The sequence below is a fragment of the Liolophura sinensis genome, chromosome 2 (genome assembly GCF_032854445.1).
Source record: "Liolophura sinensis isolate JHLJ2023 chromosome 2, CUHK_Ljap_v2, whole genome shotgun sequence".
Lineage (NCBI taxonomy): Eukaryota > Metazoa > Mollusca > Polyplacophora > Chitonida > Chitonidae > Liolophura > Liolophura sinensis.
Window position 1 is genome coordinate 21,866,320 of NC_088296.1, and position 22,945 is coordinate 21,889,264.

Genomic DNA, 22,945 nt, shown 5'->3' on the forward strand with positions numbered 1-22,945 from the left:
TATTAATAGCGTGTTAACTCAACAATTTATTATGAACTATGGATTTAATTTCCACAAGATATTGTTGAATTTTAGGGACAATAATCCAGAAGCTATGGCCAGCTTGAAAACAGAATGCTCGGTGTTAAATAACATTTCACAGAACTCAGTACCAGGTGTGTCCACCGTTAGCATCACGGAGAGCGTGAACTGTGATTACCGACCCCTCTGTTTTCACGCTGCCACAGCTCCTGGATTATTGCCCTAAAATGTGAAAATGTCGTGACAATTGAAACCACAATCGATAATGAACACTTACCGTAATTGCCGTTGTTGAGTATATGTACTCTCTCAAACATGAAACACATGTGTTTCACTTGATGATGACAGCATACATGCCGGGTGCTGATATGAACGTCCAGTTGTGAGCTGGTGTCATCGCTGAATAAATAACATGTTCATGTACTATTGCTTTTTTGCTCATATCCTGAGATTCTCCTTATGTGTAGCTTAGCTGAAAACGGCAGCGTAGTAACTATTCTACCTTGAATTCAAGTGGATTTATGAAACAAAACTTCATCTATGCGTTTCATATGTGGCACTCGATTTGCAATGGTAAATTGTAACACACACTAGTTCCACTTCCAAGATCGGGTTGGATTGTCCTGTCACCTGGTGGTTAGGTTGCTAGCGCCGCATAATATGCCCAGGAGCCTATCAGTATGGTGATCGCTGTGAGTTCAAGTCCAGCTCATGCTTTCTACCTGTTCGGTCGTACTGTGGATGTCTGTCACCAACCTGCGGATGGCCGTTCCTGTGCTCCTACCATAGTGCTGACTGTCGTTGCATCAATGAAATATCCTTGAATACGGCATAAAACTTCAATCAAATCAGATAAATCAATCAATTAATCGATAGGGTTCATGTTTCACAACACGAAAGTAGACTTAGATGATCGCTTATAACATATAACATTGCCCACACATCTGATCGCCTTGTGTTTTGTGGAAGTGGCCGGAGAATTATTAGGTAAACGTTTTTACCTACATGAAGATCACGGTTGTCTTCCGTTTGTTCTTATATCTCAAGCACTATATCATGGTCTGAGAAAAATTTCAAAATATGCTACTTTTGACAAAATGAAAAGAAACTTATCACTTTATTTTTTTTTATCTTTGTTAGTTTTTTTTAACCTGTTCCCAATTTCTGCCCACCATAACACTACAATTTGAACAATAAGATAGTTCCCAGTAAACTGTTAAAATGATAACGGGATGGACATATGTACACAACTGAATGTTGTTAAAGCCGTACTTAAGATTGTTTCACTATACTGCGATGAAGTTTGTGAGGTGGAGGAAACCGAAAGCACGGAAGAATCCACTGTTCTTCGCTTGGTATGAAATGCTGTAATTTGTTCTCTCTTTCATTACAGGAGGTTATGCTCCATGTGTATTAGGGTATACGATTCTGATAATGTGGCTGAGGAAATACTTGTTTCAGAAAAAGTAGGCTCAAGTAAACGTCAGTAATACCAGTGTATTTAATTTACATTGAATATAAGCCCCTCCCCCCTCCCCCAGCCTCTACTGTCCTTGTGAGCTTCGTAGCAATAGGCAGTTAGCCTGACCGTCGCGATGAGAGTGGTGTAGTCTTGAATGTTGTTGAACGAGAATAACGGCGATACATAACCAGTGAAATGCGACCTCTTGTTAATTTACCTCAGTCAGGGTGTTAGTCTACCAGCCCCTATAAACGCTTGAACTTAGGCACCAAAAAACACACGGCTGTTACATACAATTTGTCGCTGGTCTAGAAATACAAAAAGTAAGTAGAATGTTCAACACGAAGGAATGAAATATGGTACAAGGACTCCATTTTTCCTGATTATCACTGTATTATCACCATCATTGCTGTACATGTTGCTTTCTCAATGACTGATAATGAAGCAATCTTTCTCAAGCAGGTCGGCTGTTAGAAGCACACAAGCTTGCCACAGTGCACCTACGATTTCATGAGTACTTGACATCACTATCAGAGGTTTGTCCTGACTTTCGTGCATCTACGAAGCCAGAAACGCGGATTTTTTAATCGGGAAAAAAGGATTCCACTCATTGTGATAACAAGAGAGCTACTTATATTACGTGTTTTTTGTATTGTTGTAATGCTTTTGAACGCAAATTGTTCTTCTTGTACATAGAACAGGGAAGGTAACTGGATGGGTACTGGGCCATATGATAATGATTGAGTGTTGGACAAAGTCCCTTTTCAGGTATAAACAAATTGTAATTTCTTGTGTACAGTTGGCTTTATTAACTATTTTTAGGAATCTCTTATGGACTTTGCTACTGTGCATGAGCCTTATACTGAATATCTAAGTCGTCTGTTCTTTTTCTTTCTTTTTGGCAGAAATTCAGACGCTGATACGTTTTAAGCCTTTGAAATGTGCATTTTCCTTTAAGTCAAGGTGTTTGACAGGCGAAATAGTGAAAAATAGTTGAGCACTACGTTTCACACTAATTAATAATTGTTGTAGGAATTGATTTGCAGTTGCCCCCTCGAGTTTTTACGTAAAAATGTGAAATGAAATGTGACATTGTCTGTGTTTTATTTTTTCGTGTCACAACATGTACACTTCAAATTTACTGAACACATTTATGTGTTGAATGACTCAATGAATAAATGATTGAAGTTTAACGTCGTAAACAGTTTTCCAGTCTTATGACGTTGAGGCGCCATTAGGTTTGTGTACATACATTCTGTCTTCTTGTGTCAGGGCGAGTCCATGCCGCCAAAGTGCCGAAAATACCTGGCATGACACCCCACCCATTCTGACACTCCCCAACACTTCTATAACAGGGTTTCTAACACTCCAGCAAAAGTTGTTGTGTTAAATTTCATCACAGTATTTTTTGGTGCGTGTTTAAGGTAATTTTGTGTTTGATTTTTCAGATAATTTTTTGTGTTCGATATTTTGTAAGTCCTCAGGAAAACAACATATCATGACACCAAAATTCTATTCTATTCTGTGAATAGCAGTCGAATAGTATTCTGACCCATATTTCTATTATTATTGCACCTACACATATCATACTAGGTACATCAATGACACTTTTTGCGTACTACCATGTGACGTCAGTAATTTCCAATTCACACAATAGGGGGCACTTCCGTGAATAGCAGTCTGAATACCTGTCTGGCCAATATCTCCCATAATACTACACCTACAGACTCCATACTTTGTAAAATAATGACACTTAAAGCTGGCTGTCACATAATGCATACACTTCCCGAATCTGACAGCAGGAAATGCTTCTGTCAATAGCAGTCTGGCCTATATCTCCACTGATACTGCACCTACTGAAAGCATACTTAATAATTAATGACACCTAATGTGCAATAATGACACTTAATGCGGGCTATGACGCAATTCATAAAATTCCCTATTCTGACACCACGGGGCGCTCTTGTGAGTAGCAGCTTGAATAGCAGCCTGGCGGATATATCTCCGATAATACTGCACCTACAAACGTCATACTTGGAACATTAATGACACTTAATGCGGGCTATTACGTGATGTCAGTAATTCCCGATTCTGACACCAGGGGGCGCTTCTGTGAATATCAGTGTCAATAGCTGTCTGGCCCATATCTCCTTTAATACTGCACCTACAGACATCATACTTGGTACTTTAATAACACTTAATGCGGACTATCACGTGATGCCAATAATTTCCAACTCTAAGACCAGAGGGCACTTCTGTAATAGTAGTCTAAACACGGCTAAGTATTGGACTTCTGCTACTGCTAAGCACAATTCCGAATAACAGAGACATCGCCTCCTCGGATATTAAGACTCTTAGACGACGAGATGTGATAATCCTCTGTACAACACACACTCCCCCACCCCCATGACAACTTGCGCATGACACTCCTATACTTTAACACACCAGTTATTCTATCAAGATTCACAACGCTTATGTTTTCACGAGTATTGACCATGCATTTGAAATATTATGGTAATTTATAAAAAAAAAATTAAAAAATTTATAAAAGTGCCTTGTCTTTTAACAATTTTCGTGCAGTCACATACAAAAACAAAATGTCAACTGTTTACATCCGCACAAAATTTCTTGGGAGTTTAACTCATAATCTTCCTTTTGAGTTTGAACTATACCGACGAGCTAATGGATTTACAAACAACAGCCCGGACGTGATATGTCCGATTTTCGTGAAGTTACCTATCAATTTATGAAATTTGACACATTTCTAAGAAGTTGTTTTGATGAATTTCTCAAAATCCGAACATGTTGCGATGGTGCACACTGGTCAAAGTCTTGTCAGCCACTGGAGAACCCACTCTGCAATTTGGTAGAAGTTCCTTCATTCAGAGTGGGCGAAAACGATTAACTCCCATCTTGGCATATACACAGAGGCCCTCATGAAATTGTGGTTAGTGTGCTACTGAAGATCAAGGCCCTAGGAGTTGTGAGTTCAGTCCACACTGGCTCCTTTTTAGCTGTATTTGAGAAGATCTGCTAGCAATTTGCAGATCGTCGCTTTGTCCGGTTTCACACCATAATGCTGGCCAACGTCTTATACATAAGTGAAATATTATTCAGTGCAATGTAGAACAACAAATCAAATAAATAAATGAATGAAATATAAACCACACAAACCATGCAGCATGAAAAAGTGTTTTTATTCTTTCCATTTTTAAGGCACAGCTTAAATACGTGCTTTTACGCCATTCTTATATGTGCTGTTTCAAAAGTTGGTTACACACATATTGCAATATCCAGTTTGCCATCATGCTAAGCATATGTTTTCAAGAGATAGAGCAAAACACATAAATATTGACAGACACATCGCCTTCCTTACCGGATTTCCCCCACTAGGTATAAACCTCGTCACATGAGCTTCGGGAAAATCAAAATAAAGATTGACAGGATCGACCTGAAGCTTCTGTTTGGGAACAATGACTCGATCGACGTGAAGATTCTGTATTGTAACATTGACGGGATCGACGTGAAGATTCTGTATTGTAACAATGACTCGATCGACGTGAAGATTCTGTATTGTAATAATGACTGGATCGACGTGAAGATCCTGTATTTTAACAATGACTGGATCGAAGTGAAGATTCTGTATTGTAGAGTCTGTATTGTAAAATGACTGGATGCACGTGAAGCGTAGGCACGGAATAATGACTGGATGCACGTGAAGTGTAGATACGGAATAATGGCTGGATGCACATATACAAACATGCATTACCATGAACTGTACTATCTGTCTGGAAGGTGAATTTCCTTGTATAGCGGACATAGAGATTTGTGAGGAAATTTAACTACCCGTCGCATGCACGACAGATTCTGTGCGGATGGTTATCAACAGGACACAGTAGAATAGGTTAAAAGATGTAAGGATTGCCAAAGTTGTAGGGTTCCTGCAAAGAAATTTACTGGACTGATGAAACAATACGCCGTTGGTGGCCCACTGGAAAGAATCGCTTAAGATATTTTGGGACCTTTGCCTGAAACTAACGATGGAAACAAATATATCTTGGTAGTAGCTGATTACTTCACTCGGTGGACAGAAGCATATTCTACACCCAGCTTTGAAGCTAAAGCAGTGGTTGATGTAAAGGTAGAAGAATTCATATCTAAATATGGTATTCCTTCTGAGATACATACAGACCAAGGGAAGCAATTTGAAGAGCATGTATTTCAAGAATTTGTAAGATCTTCAACATCTATAAAACCAGAACGACAGCCTTCAGTCCACAAAGCGATGGGTTTGTGGAACGTTTTAACAGAACTTTGGAAATAGTGTAAAGAAAAGTTGTGGCAGATGGTCAAAGGAACTGGGACAAAGTCATCCCAGTGATAATGCTTGCTTATAGCTCAGCTCATAGCTTATAGCTTATGACAGTTCATCTTCCTGTGGACCTTCTGAACAACCATCTGGACAACCATCTGGTAAAAATTGAGAGACTGATGAAGTTGAACACATACAAACACTTCGCAGCATGCTGTGGACTATTCATGGAAATGCGCGGCAAAACAAGCACATTGCAAGTAAAAGACAAAAGAAGTCTTATGACAGTTGCACCAATTTGCATATGTATCAGTGGTGAATTGGTCTGGATGTATAATAATCGTCGCAGAAAAGGGTTTTCCCCTAAACTACAGAGATCTTGGATAGGACCCTTCCGGATCGTTCAGAGACTTTTTGATTTAGCGTATAAATTCAGAAAGGGCGTTCCACCAAACCAAAGGTGGTCTACCATAACCTGTTGAAACCGTATCTGACGTTAAGCCGAACGTTATTTATTGATTTATTTGATTGGTGTTTTACGCCGTACTCAAGAATGTTTCAATTAAACGACAGCAGCCAGCATTATGGTAAGAGGAAACGGGGCACAGCCCGGTGGAAACCCACGACCATCCGCATTCTGCTGCGAGACCATCCCACGAACTGCCGGAGAGGAAGCCAGCATGAGCTGGACTTGAACTCACAGCGACCGCATTGGTGACAGGCTTCTGGGTCATTACGTTGCGCTAGCGCGCTAACCAACCGAGCCTCGGTGGCCCCGAGCCGAAATTTAAAATAAGGACATAAAAAATAAAATAGAGCCGAAGGTGGCCATAGATGGGATGTTATCACACATGGCATATACGTTGACCTTCAATGGTATTTAACCGGCCCGGATAGCACAGTTGGTAGAGCGTCCGCTTCGGGACCGGTAGATTCAGGATCAATCCTTGATCGAGTCACACCTAAGACTTTAAAAGAGGGAAGTTGTAACTTCCTCGCTTGGCGTTCAGCATGAAGGGGATAGTGCAACGACTGGTTGACCCGTATCAGTATAATGGCTCGGGCGGGGCGGCTTACTTGCCTTCGGTAAGTCGTCTCAGTGAAGCAGCACTAAATAAAAGAGCGGTGGAAATCCGTCCTGCAACAAGGAGGCATATTATTAATGATTCCTTCGTCGTCACATCACTGAAAAATTGTTGAGTACGACGTTAAATCCCAAGCACGCACTCACTCACTCAATGGTATTTATGAAACAATGGACAATAAATAAATTTCTGCTTCTTTATTTTTACAGATCAATCCCCAATTCAATAAATGGCGGATGTGGGCTTGTCCTGTCCGTCCACGTAGATTTAAGGGCAGAAGACAGAGCGTCAGAAGAAAGACCTCCATGGCCCCACTGTGTGGAAGAGCGAATGCACCCATGAAGTAAATGCATCCAGACTGTACTTGCTGAGGTCTCACATGGCTAAATACCGCGGTTGTTTCCACTTTAGACCCAGTTTATTGAGAAGGAAGAGAGGTAGGAACTTCAACGGGATCAGAGAAAGGTTTCAGGAGGGTCGACAAAATCAACTTCGGGGATATCACATCCCCAGGAGACAAAGTCAGCGATTATGTGAGAGGCGAGATGTCCAAATGGGGAATGGTCAAGGACAAGTTCCACCCACCCCTATCCCAGAGCTCTCACGCCCCTTGTCTCACCACCAAGGATCTCCCTGGAACAACGGTTTGGGGACATAAGCGTACTAAAACGAAATCCGAACGCCCAGCTGGCAGCAGCCGGGCGGCTGAGCCACCATCCAGATGCCTCTATGCACAGTCAAGATAAGACTACCAACCTTGCGCCTAAAGTCAATCTGGTGCAGTTGAACTCTCCTCTATGCAGCCTAACCCTTCTTCCCCATCAGCTTATCAATCTTTTTCCAGCGATGTTCTACTTGGAACTGTCTCAAACTATTTTGTCTAAGGATCATCAGCAACAACTCCCAGAGACGCGGATTACGTATGAGCTTGTCCCTACACATATAAGCGTCATGTCCGACATTCGCATACCGTTCGTAGTCCGTAAAGGGCGCTCCAAATCCATAATCGCAAGATCCATTTCCAAACAACGTTTAGCACTAGCTCCCAAAGACAAAGACATGTAAGAAATTATACAAAAAGGAAATAAAGCCTGTAACACACAAGAGAGAAACGGTCATCAGTTTTCAATGATGCTGGACAAACAGTGGATAGTCCAGGCATGAATTCCATATCAAAGTTCAAATTCGTAGTCCATGAATGAGTTCCAGGTCAAATAATAATTAAACAAGGTATATCAGTCGCGTTTTGATTGCAACTGTTCATAAAAGCATCATGCAGGTGCAATGAGCAAGGCTACCTCTACGGTCTCTAGCCCCAGGTTAAGCGGTATTAGATACAGTTCGAAAACGACTGGCGTTACAGACCTTACCCGAACAGATTGTGAGTCAAAAGTAGCGAACGATTACGTCTTTCCCGTTGATATGTAAAGATCTCATACTACAAAAGGCGCCATCTATGATGTTACCCATGACAAGCTGGTCTGTATAAAAGCTGTCTACAGGATAGACGGTTACACTGGGCAACCAGCGCCATCTATGTTGTTAAATACTATGTATGCGATAGATATGTATATAAGGATAACAGCGACGTCTATGTGGTTGATCACAATGCAAATCGCCAGAGAGTGTGAACGCCCTGTCCATACCTGCCAACGAGAGTGTTGTTCTCATTGTAAAATTTGAGAAACTTAGAATGAAGGCGTTTGATGGAGTATCCTTGACAAACTAGTTTTTGAACTAACAACTTGTGACGCACATGAAATTCATCACAATTAACGCAAGATCTGACAAATGCTACGAGATATGTACACGCCTTAAGCAGGACGCATTGGTATATTGCTATCCAAATAAGGATAATTCCCAATATCAGAATTGAAATTATCCTTTTTGTCGTAAAGGCGGCGTGAAAGGAGGCCTTGTTCGTCTTTGTACAGATATAGATCCAAATAAGATGTGTCATCAGGACTATCTGTTGTCTCCTTTAAATCTAATAAAGGCGGATAGCTTTCCTTCACCGCTTCAGCAATATGGGGGTTATTTAACGCCAGTAGATCGTCAATATACCGCTTGGTAAATGAAAAGGATCCACATGTCCCTCCTATGGAAAGTCTTAAACCACTCTCCCCTGTACCATCTCCTTTCATCACCATCAAAATTGGCGCCTTATCCGTTTTCTTCCGTTTCTTCATCATCTGATTCTTCTTCATCATCTGATTCCTTTACACCCTCCTCTTCATCTTGTTCTTCGGAGTCACACCTGAGTACCGGTGACAAGTGACGTACAGGTGTACCAGTAAGGATAGTGGTGGCAGTGGCAGATTCCTACAGAGCCCAACCCATGCGGTCACACCACCTGAATCCCCAATACAGGACAGAAACAACGCTACATTGCCAGAGAATATGTGCCATTTCGGTTGGAATTAAACCAACCACCGAAAGGACATTCGTATGAATTCCCACAGGCTGATCCCAGAGTTTTCTTCCTTGGAGCTCCAAGTTTGTATGTGGATACTTATCCCGCATACCAGTTGCGGTCGGCTCGTCAGCAAGCCCTAAGGATGAATTATGACAGTCCAGTGGAGGTATCATAGCTATAAAGCGGACCGAGAGGTGTGTAATGTCTGACGGGACCATGTATGAACTTTCGGCCACTTGGGTGCAGGACCCTTCTGCTAAGGTACACAAATCCACAGGTACCCAAACTGAGCTACCTACAGAAGAATAAATTTAATGAAATGTATAAAGTTAATATATTTGTTACATTCTTGATTACCTACAGGTATAAATTTTGTGTTAAATACAAACATTTTTAATTAACCTGTGAATTTATATTTCGGCGCGAGGAGGGAGTAGCAGTGGGTGGGATCATCCTTACCACATGCATGATCTCGCATAACTGAATTCAGAGGGGACACAACAATAGTTATCGTGGGCTCCTCACTGTGTTTTCGACCTAAGGCATAAGCTGATATACGAGACTTACTATCCTCAGTCGGTAAGACGGCAATGACATTTTTCCCCATATGCGGCACGAAGAGCGGTGACCTGCTCTATCTTCAACTGCGCGGAAACGCCAAGGCTGGCAATGTCATACGCGATTACTTCTTTGAACTCTCTTCCCATGCTACCATTCTTGGGAGCCGCCATGTAGAATAATTTAATATTCATTTGCAATGACATGGGTAAGTAGTTCTATGTTTATTTTGGATGTTTTTGGTGAATTCAGATACAGGTGGGTGTTTGATTTTTACATCATTGGTAGAGAATACATATTAAATATCTGATACACCTTTTTCAACAATCATCCTCAAATTTCTGGGGAAATCACAGAGCTGATAGAGCCCATCTGTACAAGAGCCTTACCGCAGCACTGTAGGATTACCTAAAAAGGCGTGATCTCGAATGCCACAACATGTGTATTACAGATACACATATTTTACACATGTTGGTTTTTAATGGATAAGTACGACTCTAATCACACATACATCATAGATAACGTATACAAGTGTCCCCGTGCAATTTGTTACAATTTGTGTGTGCTTGTGGTACACACCTTTCACATTTTGTGTACACAATTGTATTTTGTTTAGTACAGACGCAAAAATCTTGCACTTTGGCTGAACAGATCTTGGTGCTGTAAAAGATCCTAACGAATAGACAATTTATCACCTTAAGAAACTGAAGAGAACACATTAAATTACAAACACTTCTGGGCATTTACAGACACTGACTTTATTTAATAACGACAAAATTACAAGAAAAATCAAATACAGAGTTACGTTAAACACACACCAAAAACGCTTGTGGGGAAATCTAACACAACAACTTTTGCTTTTTTATTCAACACAGAAATGATTGGTTAGAGACCCGGGATCAAACCAGGTTCCCGTAATACTAAAGGCTTGCTGGTACTTGCTGCTGCCTCACTTGGCGCTCAGCACAGAGGTGTTAGAGTAAGGAAACAGACTAGTTTGCCCAGTGTCAGAATAATGTGACCGGTTGGGGTGTCATATCTGGTGTCTTCGGCACTTTGGCGGCATTAACTCGCCCTGCCATAAGACGACAGAATGTATGTACACACGCCCAATGACTTCCAAAGGTCATATAACTGAACAATTGTTAACAACGTTAAACCCCAATTATTTATTCTTTGATTTTTTCAACACAGAATGTGTTAAATAAATATGAAATGCACATGTTTATGACACAAAAAAAAACACTGACTATACACACATATATATAGAGTTGTTCATAAATGACACAAGACACCCAAAGACCATTCATACAACATAGATAAACTTACATAAAAATGCCAACGTATTGCATGGACAGTGCTTGTATGAACTTAATCGCAGTCCCAACCGTTTTAAATGTACTAAAACATATATTACACATTTACATTGTCACGTTAGAATCACTCGAGAATAACTACATTGACTAAAGCGAGGCGGTCACAGCGGAAAACACGGGGAGGTAACTGCAAATTAATTCCTACAACAATTATTAATTAGAGTTAAACGTAGTGCTCAACTATTTTTCACTATTTCACCTGACTTAAAGCGCCTTGACTTAAAGGAAAATGCACGTGTCAAAGGCTTAAAAACGTCCTCAGCCTCTGAATTTCTGACCGAAAAAATGGTAAAAGAACAGGCGACTTATATATTCAGTATAAACCCATTCACAGTAGCAAAGTCCATAAATGATTCCTAAAATATGGTTTATAAAGCTTACTGTACTCAACAAACCACAATTTGTTTATACCTGAAATGGGATGTTGGCCAACACTCAATCATTATTGTATAGACCGGTACACGCCCAGTTACCTCCCCTGTTCTACGTACATGACGAAACATTTTTGTTCAAAAGTACATAAACATATAATATAAATAGGTGTCTTGTTATTACAGTTTCTGGCTTCGTGGATGCACCACAGTCTTTTGTGTTTAAGGACAAAAGTCAGGCTCAAAGCCAAGACAGTTATGAGAGAGAGAGAGAGAGAGAGAGAGAGAGAGAGGAGAGAGAGAGAGAGAGAGACGGTCAGGCTAAATGGCTATTGCCACGAAGGTGACAAGATCAGTAGAGGCTGGGGAGCAGTTTGTACTTATACTAAATGGAATTAAGAATTGTATAAGCGCACATAGTGCACGAGATGAAATTAAAATTTTATGAGTAAGCCGAAGTAAGATATAATAATGCATTCTCCTCGCTACAATCAAGCTATTTCAGAGCCTCGCGATATCTTACGAGATTCGCCGTTCTCCAAAATGGAAGAGCGAAATGAACAAAACAACAAGAAATATAAGGCTTAATTTCCACAACTTTACGGTGCAAAGTTTTAAATACAGTTCTAAAATGCCAGCAATTTCTAAAAAATGAGAAAGTAACTCGGACAACTTTCCAGACGCTATGTTCTTCCTGAAATTCCTCCGGTTCCCACGCCCTCTACACTTCGTACATGACCACTTCCTCTTTACGACCTGTCAGAGAATCAACACATGGAGGAAGATATAATAATGCATGTTTGGGTGGGAAGGGTGGGAATGCATTATTGTATCTCACTTCGGTTTACTCATAAAATCTTAAATTCATTGTGTGCACTACATGCACTTGTAAAACTTTTTAATGTTTTGAGTAAACCGAAGTAAGATATAATAATGCATGTTCAAAGTTCTCAAAACTCATTTCCGATTTAATAGGACAGTTCGGATCTCATCCTTGTTTACATCTCTTGTAAAACCTATTAAAAGTAGCTGACCTTGCCCAATTAGCTCTATCAATAATGTTAAGAACTGAAAGCCCCTGAACTTTTGTCCTCGATGTGGCTGCACTTCTTGTTGAATGTCCACATTACAACATTTAATGTTTCTCTTTCATGACACATTTTAACCAGTTTGATAGTGTAGTAGTTACTATCGCCTTATTGGGTTTGATAAAGCTTATCAGCAATGGTTTAGTCTGTTTTTCTTGTCTCAATGGTTCTGTTTTTTGCATGTATGTTCTTAAACAACTTAACACATCTAAACTGTCATTCGCTGTGTTTTCAAAAAAGTTAGGAGATAAGGGAGATTGCCGGCTCTCCGAGTCTTGGTTGTTGCTCTAATTTGGAACTCAATTCTAGTGATATAATCCCTCATTTATTCGATGTGTAACTTTTGTATTTCTGACGCTCTGTCTGCGCTTGCTAATGTCTGCGCTTATGTGTCAAGTCCTTCAGCGAAAGCATGGAGTTATCCCCCTTGTTGTCAATGTATCGTAGGACTTGATCTACATCCCATGTCTCAGAATATTTGGGTACTGGAAGTCTCTCGTTAAAAATAGCTGACATAATCTGCTTCACGATGTCATGCTGTCCTACTCTGACACCCTGAATTCTAGGATGTCCAGCTGAAAAAGCAGGCCTGAATCCATTATAAGTATTAGACTGATAGCCTTCCCTGTACATATCAGCAAGAAAGTCAACTGCATTAGCCAGAGTGGCCTGAAACAGATTAATTTGCCTTGGCTCACACCAGCCACCCCATTTATTTCAGGAGCTGTTGTAAGCAGACCCTGTACTAGCACGTCGCGATTTCCCAAGAAGTTTGGTACTTCTTCTGATATTTGATCTGGCTGGTTACATTGCCGGATATTTTCCACATAGCTAACCTCATCGTTCCAAAAAGAACCAAAAGGGTGTGGCTGGCCTGTGGGGGACAATACCAAGTTTGTCTGTGGAGGTAATACTATTGGTGTTGTCACTAACATTGATAACAGTGTTTGGGTACCACGGTTGTGATTCCCATGTGTGGGGTTATCAGTACAACCTCGCTTATTCCCTGCCTATCAGACATATGGGGGGATATGTATAGCCCTTCAGCTCTTTCCAATTGGTATGAATAGCATCTATTTTCAGGGCATTCGGACCGGGTTTCTAGCTGAAGTGTTTGTTTTTCTGGTGTGTAAATCGATCTGCAAATAGATCCACCTCTACTGGGGGCATCAATATCTCTATTTGATTAAATATTTTCTTGTTAAATTTCCAAACGCTGGAGTCTGCCATATTCCTTGATAGGAAATCTGCCTGTCACCCTGGATATCGATTGGAGTTGGACCTTGCACTCTGCTGATAGTGTTACATCTGCTTTGTCCTAAATGATCGACCTTGTCTTGTGCATTTGGAGATATCGATAGTGTAATGGGACTGGGACCACAGCTGGGATAGAGGATGTTCGTTTCTTTTGTACTCTAATCTCTGGGTTGGTATTAAAATTTTGACTTTTCTAGATTCACAGCAAACCCCAAACAGTCTAACAAATGAAGCAGTTCGTTTCGATATGTCTCTAAAGATTTGGGATTCTGGTTCATTAACATTATATCGTTATATAATTAATGATCCTTAGCCTATTCTTCTCACAAGGGCCATAACTGGTATTATTAATTTCGTGAATTCCCTTGGTCCGGGTCCATACCCGAACGGCGGGCACTGACACATAAATAGCCTTGTATTCCAATGGAATCTTAAGAATTTCTGGTGGTCTTTCTCAATCGGAATGCAAAAATATGCATCATTGAGGTCTACTGTTTATCACCCAGTCCTTATTTTGAAGAACACTGGATAGCATCTGTATCCCTTCAATCTTGAAATGATTATATCGAACATACTGGTTCAGTTTCTTTAAATTGAAAACCGGACGGTTTGTTCCATCTTTTTTTGCTCAATGCTGTAAGGTTCGCTCTGAGCTGCAAAAGAAGCAAACAAAGCCTCTGCTAGTCTTTTGAACTTTTTCTTTCTGTCCAGTTTCTCACAGAAAGTCTCGCCAAATTACTGGCCTTTTGACTTTTAACGAAAAAGGGACCGTTCGTGGTTACTTCAGAACTTGTGTGCTTTCTTCCTACTTTTAAACACTTTGGACAGAATTCCCAAGCGTCTGCAGTAAGTTACTGAAATATTGACCTGTCCCACTAGGCATGCATTTCTTTCAATTAGGCCAAGAAATTCGTCAAAGTCTAATTCCTCATTTTCATCGTCATTATTTTACCTTATTCTGTCCAGATTTTCCCAAATAGCATACAGAGCCCCTGTTAAATCCAGTACTTTTTGTTGTACTCTAACAAAAGCTTTTGTCGACATGTTTCATTGAGTATTCCTTCCTGTCGTCAAACATCTCCTCCCGTGATTCATCTAATTTAGGCGGTTTCCAATCTTTTGAAGTTGGTATTGGATTATCACTCATTATGGTCAGATTTAAAGCATCATTTTCCTAAAATTTATTGAAGTAGGTCTTGATGGACGTCTTCAGATTTTGTGATAACTTTACTCTCTTCTTTGTATTTATATCGGGGTCAAAAGGCTTGTATTGTTGTTTAGTCATATGATCAGTACGTGATCTTTTGGAATTGCTCTTGTCCCCAGTCTCAGAATCTGAGATCTCTGTATTTTGACTGTCAATACATGAGTCTGCACTTGAACTAGGCTTTGTGTGTTTTGGCTTTCTGTTAAGTTCTCTAGGTCGATCATGACTCCAACTGGAGATAGAGGGGTTTGAGCTGGAGCTATTACTGCTACACAGTCCGGACGAGCCGTCCGAGTTGCTCTGCTCCTCTGATTCACTTTATTCCTCAGACTGGATTTCCTGCTGCTTCTACTTTTATCCCTTTACTTGTGTCTACTCTAAGCCTCTCGGCTTAACACTCGGCCTCTCCGCCGTGCATGCTATATCTGTGCTTGCTAAATACCCGATCGATAAATGATTATCTTCATTTCTTATTGGTATTCATGGAGCGAAGCCATTTTGGAGAAGGGAGAATCTCGTAAGATATCGCGAAACTTTGAAATGGCTTGAGTGTACGCGAGGAGAATGCATTATTATATCTACGGAGGTTTACGAAATAAAATTAAATTAACAGTGGAGTTACTCACCATTTGCTGAAGCCTGCTTTTTCATATACAAGTATTTCCCCAGGTAAATTATCAGACTCGCAAAAGAAAGTAGAAATAGAACAGATCTTCCTGTAATGAAAGAGAGAACAAATTACTGCATTTTTATACCAAGCGAACATCAGTGGTTTCTTCCGTACACTTCGGTTTCCTCAACCCTACAAACTTCATCCCAGTCGTATAAGCCACACAATCTTAAGTATGGCCTTAACAACATTCAAATGTGTACATATGTCCAGTGGGTTATCATTTTACGACTGTTAACTGGAAATTATCTTATTGATCAAACTGTGGTTTTAGGGTGTGTAGAAATAGGGAACAGGTTAAAAAAACTAACGAAGATAAAAAAAATATCGTGTTAAGTTTCTTTTGAACATGTCAAAAGTAGCATATTTAGAAAATGTTCTCACACCATGATATAGCCCTCGAGATGACTTGAAGGTAACCGTAATCTTCATGTAGGTAAAAACGTTTGCCTAATAACTCTCCGGCCACTTCCACAAAGCACAAGGTGATCAGATGTGTGGGCAATGTTATATGTTATAAGCGATCATCTAGGTCTACTTTCGTGTTGTGAAACATGAACCCTATCGATTAATTGATTGATTTATCTGATTTGATTGAAGTTTTATGCCGTATTCAAGGATATTTCATTGATGCAACGACATTCAGCACTATGGTAGGAGCACAGGAACGGCTATCCGCAGGTTGGTGACAGATCTCTAGAGTACGATCCAACAGATAGTAAGCATGAGATGGACTTGAACTCAAAGCGATCACAATGCTAATAGGCTCCCGTGCATATTATGCTGCACTAGCAACCTAACCTTGGAAATGGAACTAAGGTGTGTATTTACCATTACTTATAGAGCGCCACATATGAAACGCATAGATGAAGTTTTGTTTCATAAATCCACATAAATGCAAGGTAGAATAGTTACTACGCTGCCGTTTTCAGCTACGTTTCACACCAGGAGAATCTCAGGATATGAGCAAAAAAGCAATAGTACATGTACATGTTATTCATTCAGAGTTGACACCAGCTCACAACTGGGTGTTGATCTCAGCACCCGGCATGTCTGCTGTCATCATCAAGTGAAACACATGTGTTTCATGTTTGGGGGAGTACATATACTCAACAACGGCAATTACGGTAAATGTTCATTATCGATTGTGGTTTCAATTGTCACCAGATTTTCACATTTTAGGGCAATAATCCAGGAGCTATGGCAGCGTGAAAAAAGCGTAATCACAGTTCACGCTCTCCGTGATGCTAAAGGTGGACACACTCGGTACTTAGTGCTGTGAACTGTAATTTAACGCTGAGCATTCTGTTTTCACGCTGCCATAGCTTCTGGACTATTGTCCTCAAATGCAAAAAATAACTGGTGGAAATTAAATCCGCAACTCATAATGAATACTTACCCTAATTATTCAGTTAACACGTTATTTGATACTTAGAGAAAACAATATATATTGTTTCGTGCATTTAAAAATGTGTTGAGTATATTTGCCTGTAAATGTGTAAACGTTGTGTTTCGCAACATCCTTCATCGATGCCACAAATACCATCGTAAAAAAAATGGTCCACACTTGAGAGAAGATCAAACCACGTGTATCTATCCCCCTTCTTTCGTACAATACATCTGTAACAAACAGAAATAAATATCGTACATTTCTGTTTCTTTAAACTGGCGCCTATAATCAGCCATCTGTATAATCATTTATACTCGCTGCCCTAAATTGCCTTTCGTGCGTGACACGTAACGCCACAAGGTCTAAACATCGACATGTTGCACGTTCATACTTTTTCTGTTTCATAAGTTTGCTTTTGCCTCGGTGTCGAAGACCGGGGATCAAACCCTTGTCAGGTCATACCAAAGAGTTTAAAAGTGGTACTTGTTCCTGCCTCGCTTGGCGCTCAACACTAAGAGATTAGCGCAAGGAGACATGTCTGGTTTGCACGGTGTCAGTATAATGTGACTTGACAAGGTGTCATGTCTGGTGTCATCGGCATGATAAGTCAGTGGCACAGCACTTTGGCGGTATGGACTCGCCCTGCCAAAAGGAGATACAGTACATGTACACACTTAGTGACACCTCGTCGTCATACGACGGCACGTTAAAACCCAAACTTGTATGCATATATATAGCTAATGATGGGAAGGTAAAACCTGTGACAAATAATAGCTGGAAAAAACCAGTGATTTGGCGAACAATCAAAAAGATTGGCCAGTGAGCATGTGGTCGCATTCTATGGCAGTTAAATGGTAGCTACCAGATGGCAGCTGATAAGGGGAAATCTCGGTCATTCCGTGATTATATATTTACATGTTTAATGTACTTCCACAGAGCACAAGGTTTCTCGGATAAGGATAAATAGGGAATTAAGTTTTAGGAGGGTGTTCATTAGTGCTCATTAGTGGGGATTTTTGGGGTCTGGAAACGGAACGGACAATACCATTTTCCATGCGGTATGCCTGAATTACGGTGAAACTAAACGAGCAGATGAGGCAGCAAGGTGATGTCACCAACTGGAGAATCGTCACTATGTAGGTTGCTTTGTCTTGCCACGTCTCGGTAGCTCCATTTATATCTGTGGCTAAAAGTGGAAAAGAAAAAGAATGTCTATACACATTCGTTGGTAACAGATGTGAAAATGGTTGCAGATGTTAAAATAACTGCGGGGTTGGTTAGCGTACCAAGGCGGCGCAATGACCCTGTAGCCACTCCACAATGCGATCGCTGTGAGTTCAGATCATGCTGATTTTCTCCCCGGCTTTATGTAGTAAGGTCGTGAGCAACCTGCGGGTGTTCGAGGGTTTCCCCCAGGCTCTGCTGGGTTTCCCATGTCTGCCAGGTTTTAACTGTCGTTTCTGGCCAGCGTCGTATAAGTGAAATATTCTTGAGTACGGCGTAAAACACTAATTAAGTAAACAAGAAATAACAAAACATCTGCGTTGTTGAGCCTCTGGCAAAAAAATAGCATAAAATCTGTTTTTACTTTTTAACACTTTAGTTTAATATTCAGACATTTAACTATTGATTTAAAGAGTGTCATTTCCATGCATGCATCAATAACACATATTGGCTCACAGAGTGTATTTTGGGATATTAGAGACCTTTAGATAGAAGCTACGAGTTGCAACTTGTAATTTCAGGATGCAGTTACTTTACCTATTTTAGTCTGAAGCTAGAAGTTACAAGCTGAACTAAAGGTCTCTATTGGTACTTTGCCTGGAATGATATCCGGACGACAAAGGTAAGAGAAACCTGCATTTCTATTCTTGGAAACTTCGCTGCCAGCTTCGTCAATTCATGACGATTTATGAAAGATAATATAAAATTTTACTAATATATATTTCAGTCGTATTTGTACAGTATTTAGAGGGATACTTTTTTAGAAAATGGGAAAATATTTCTTGCATGTTTGCAGAAAACGATTCAATGTTAAAGACAGTTTTTTCCAGTATAATCACTTAAGCTTGTTCTATTGCATTATGTCCATGTAGATAACATGGAAGTAGTTTAGGTTTGTAGCAGAGGTTTTGCTTACTTTAGCACATTGTACTATTGTAACTGACTTTGATTACCCCTTGAAAAAGAAAGGCAGTTCAGTAGTGGCACACGTATTATCTGCATGTCCAGTTTTTCATATCTTCATAACTTCACAGTGGAGTATGTTTGTTTGGGGCTTTACGTCGTACTCAATCTTGAACTGATAATGTACGACTTTAATTATTTCATGGTGAAGTGTTCAGTTATGAAGACACACTGATATCAGCATGATACATTAGGTTTGTGTTGTCTTTTGAACAGCAACTCGAATGCTCAATTAACCACATGATTGGAAAATTCATGAAAAAGCTGTGTGATACTAAGAGGGCCCCTCTGTTGAGTACTGTGCAGCAAACCTGCGCTTCTGTGCTGTAAACGTACGGTTCTGTGCACAAAACGTACGGCTCTGTTCGGCGAAAATACAGTACAGCGCTTCGAAAAAAAACAGTGCCGTGCTGCAAATGTGTAATACCGTGTGGTGAAAAGTTTTCCCCTCCATCTGCACACAGACGGAACGCAATCTGAGTTCAAAGACTGAAACAATCAGATAGGACGTGAAAAAATGATATATGACTGGTTAATTTCCCAAAGGTTAACACTCAGTTCGGAGGCGATTCCCCAGATTGTCATAACTCAAAGGTTAACATTCAGTTCGGAGGCAGTTCACCAGATTGTCATTACTCAAAGGTTAACATTCAGTTCGGAGGCAGTTCACCAGATTGTCATTACTCAAAGGTTAACATTCAGTTCGGAGGCAGTTCACCAGATTGTCATTACTCAAAGGTTAACATTCAGTTCGGAGGCAGTTCACCAGATTGTCATTACTCAAAGGTTAACATTCAGTTCGGAGGCAGTTCACCAGATTGTCATTACTCAAAGGTTAACATTCAGTTTGGAGGCAGTTCACCACATTGTCATAACTCAAAGGTTAACATTCAGTTCGGAGGCAGTTCACCAGATTGTCATTACTCAAAGGTTAACATTCAGTTTGGAGGCAGTTCACCAGATTGTCATTACTCAAAGGTTAACATTCAGTTCGGACGCAGTTCACCAGATTGTCATTACTCAAAGGTTAACATTCAGTTCGGAGGCAGTTCACCAGATTGTCATTACTCAAAGGTTAACATTCAGTTTGGAGGCAGTTCACCACATTGTCATAACCCAAAGGTTAACATTCAGTTTGGAGGCAGTTCACCAGATTGTCATTACTCAAAGGTTAACATTCAGTTCGGAGGCAGTTCACCAGATTGTCATTACTCAAAGGTTAACATTCAGTTCGGAGGCAGTTCACCAGATTGTCATTACTCAAATGTTAACATTCAGTTCGGAGGCAGTTCACCACATTGTCATAACTCAAAGGTTAACATTCAGTTCTGAGGCAGTTCACCAGATTGTCATAACCCAAATGTTAACACTCAGTTCGGAGGCAGTTCACCAGATTGTCATTACTCAAAGGTTAACATTCAGTTCGGAGGCAGTTCACCAGATTGTCATCACTCAAAGGTTAACATTCAGTTCGGAGGCAGTTAAAAAGATTGTGGTAGCTCAAAGGTTAAAAACAACGCAAACAACATTAACTTGAAATCTGTCATATAAAACACCATTAAAGGTTGTTCAAGTTTGGAATATTTTGTTAAGAATTTTGTAACCCGGTATAAAATGCTTTATATCAACATTGCCCGGGTATTCCAACGGGTACCAATTGTACCCGATCACCAAGTGGATTACTCTTAAAATCACTGAATTTTTTAAACCTAATTCTGTTTAAGCCATGATGTTAGAGGGCGTGTGATATGCTACTATTTATACATTTACCTGAACAGCTAGAATAAAACCCTGACTGAGGTAAACTGAGAAGTGGCCGTATTTCCCCGGTTACGTGTGACCATTTGCCAGCTAGCACACTGTCTTTGCTGCTCCGGTCATACTCTCTATGCTGTACGTCTTTAATTATATTGCATATGGTGTGTACATATCCCACCTTGTACCATCTGGTAGATACTGTGTGTTATGTGACGAAGTTATTGCTGCACAAACGTGTGTGTCAATGTTATTCCACTGAACGCATTCACTCTAAGTTTCTTAAGTTTTACAGTAAGTCTATTATATTTGTACACAGACCAAAACGGTGCGATTATTGACCTGGGACATTCTTTTTGTGTCCATATCAATGGCGTCATGCCGGTTGCTTTTGTGTTTCAAATAATTTGTTTCAAGATCCGTTCAGCGAACATATATATATAGTTTTGAGCATTTTTAGTTCAGATGTCAAGATGTTTGTTGTATTAAGTGGCAGAAACCCGGTGTCGTCACAATATGATCTGAAAATTATAGCTCAGAATAATCCAGTGGTACAAATGTATTATACTTGCTAAACTATTACCCTAGGTATTCCTTTATGTTTTCTTTAACCTGACATATATTCGAAGATAAGTATTCTTTGCTTTTCACAAAAAAGGAAAAAAAAGTTTACAAACCATTTGTGGTGGGGGTGGAGTATTTATGGTCTGCACAGGAATCATCGACACTGTTTGGTCTGTCACTGTTGAAGTCCGAGCGGTTACCATCAAATTCACCGACTCTACTGCTCTTGGATGTTTGTCATTTGAAGTCAAAATTTCCAGAGTGTAATGCCCCGTGTCGTTTAGACCTGGATCCTTCAGAACTAAGGAGCAATCATCGCCGAAATGCACCCTACCGGTATAAGCGTCGTGGTAATACAATTCGCCTTTTGAATTTCTCTTCAGAATGGTTTCATCATTCACTGACCATGCGATTATGGTGCCTCCATCCGGGTCATCAAGTGAATATTTACAACGAAACTTCACTTCCGGTTGATCCAAATCAGCCACAATCTGGCTGGCCACATTTTTACTCACTGCTCCAATTCCTGGAAATGTCGGTAGGCAACAAAATGTACATTGATAGTTCTTGGGTATTTACAATTAAACTGTACCTGTTGATTTACGAATGAAATAACGATCACTAGTTGTTTAGATTTATTAGCTTCCGTTGTTGTTTCACATCGCTTTCAACATGATTTCGAGCATATTACAATAGTATTTGCCTATATCGTTCATCAACAATTTCATGATGGCTCAGTTGAATGCCATGAGCAAATATAAAGAAAAAATTAAACGGCTCCTGGCTCAGCTAGAGTACAATGGCACCATATGGACTAATACTTAGCGCTATAGTATCATCAAATACTACTAGCCAAGGAAAAATATTGTTCTGCTGGGCAAACGCAGTGTTGAAAAATTATGAAATGTTAGATGGTAATTCACGAAAAGATACTTACCGGAGTAAATACAAACCCAGGAAGCAACTAGGACAATCGGCAGATCTGGAATATAAATTTCCACTTTAATAAATTTATTGAAATATCGGTAAGATTTCAACATTGGCGGTGGATTTAATATCCCAGTTATGCTGTGCAAAACTTTCTGCAGTTCGACATGATCACAAAGGTTCATGCAACCGTTTGCTCATACTAAGTGTACTTATTCATTTGAAATTTCAGCATTAACGTATATATTTACGAGGAGATTTTTCAGCTGTCGATAAAAATCTTTCAATAGCAAATGTTG

General features: G+C 40.1%; 1 long non-coding RNA gene across 1 annotated transcript; it reads right to left on the reverse strand.

Annotated features, from left to right (window-relative positions):
- Positions 1 to 5,455: 5,455 nt before the first annotated feature.
- Positions 5,456 to 22,703, reverse strand: LOC135463151 (uncharacterized). The gene is made up of 6 exons (XR_010443527.1): positions 22,657 to 22,703; positions 21,833 to 22,245; positions 18,259 to 18,399; positions 17,312 to 17,443; positions 15,780 to 15,869; positions 5,456 to 5,517 (listed from the first exon to the last, which is right to left on the reverse strand). It is a non-coding gene; the product is annotated as an uncharacterized LOC135463151 (long non-coding RNA).
- Positions 22,704 to 22,945: the final 242 nt, after the last annotated feature.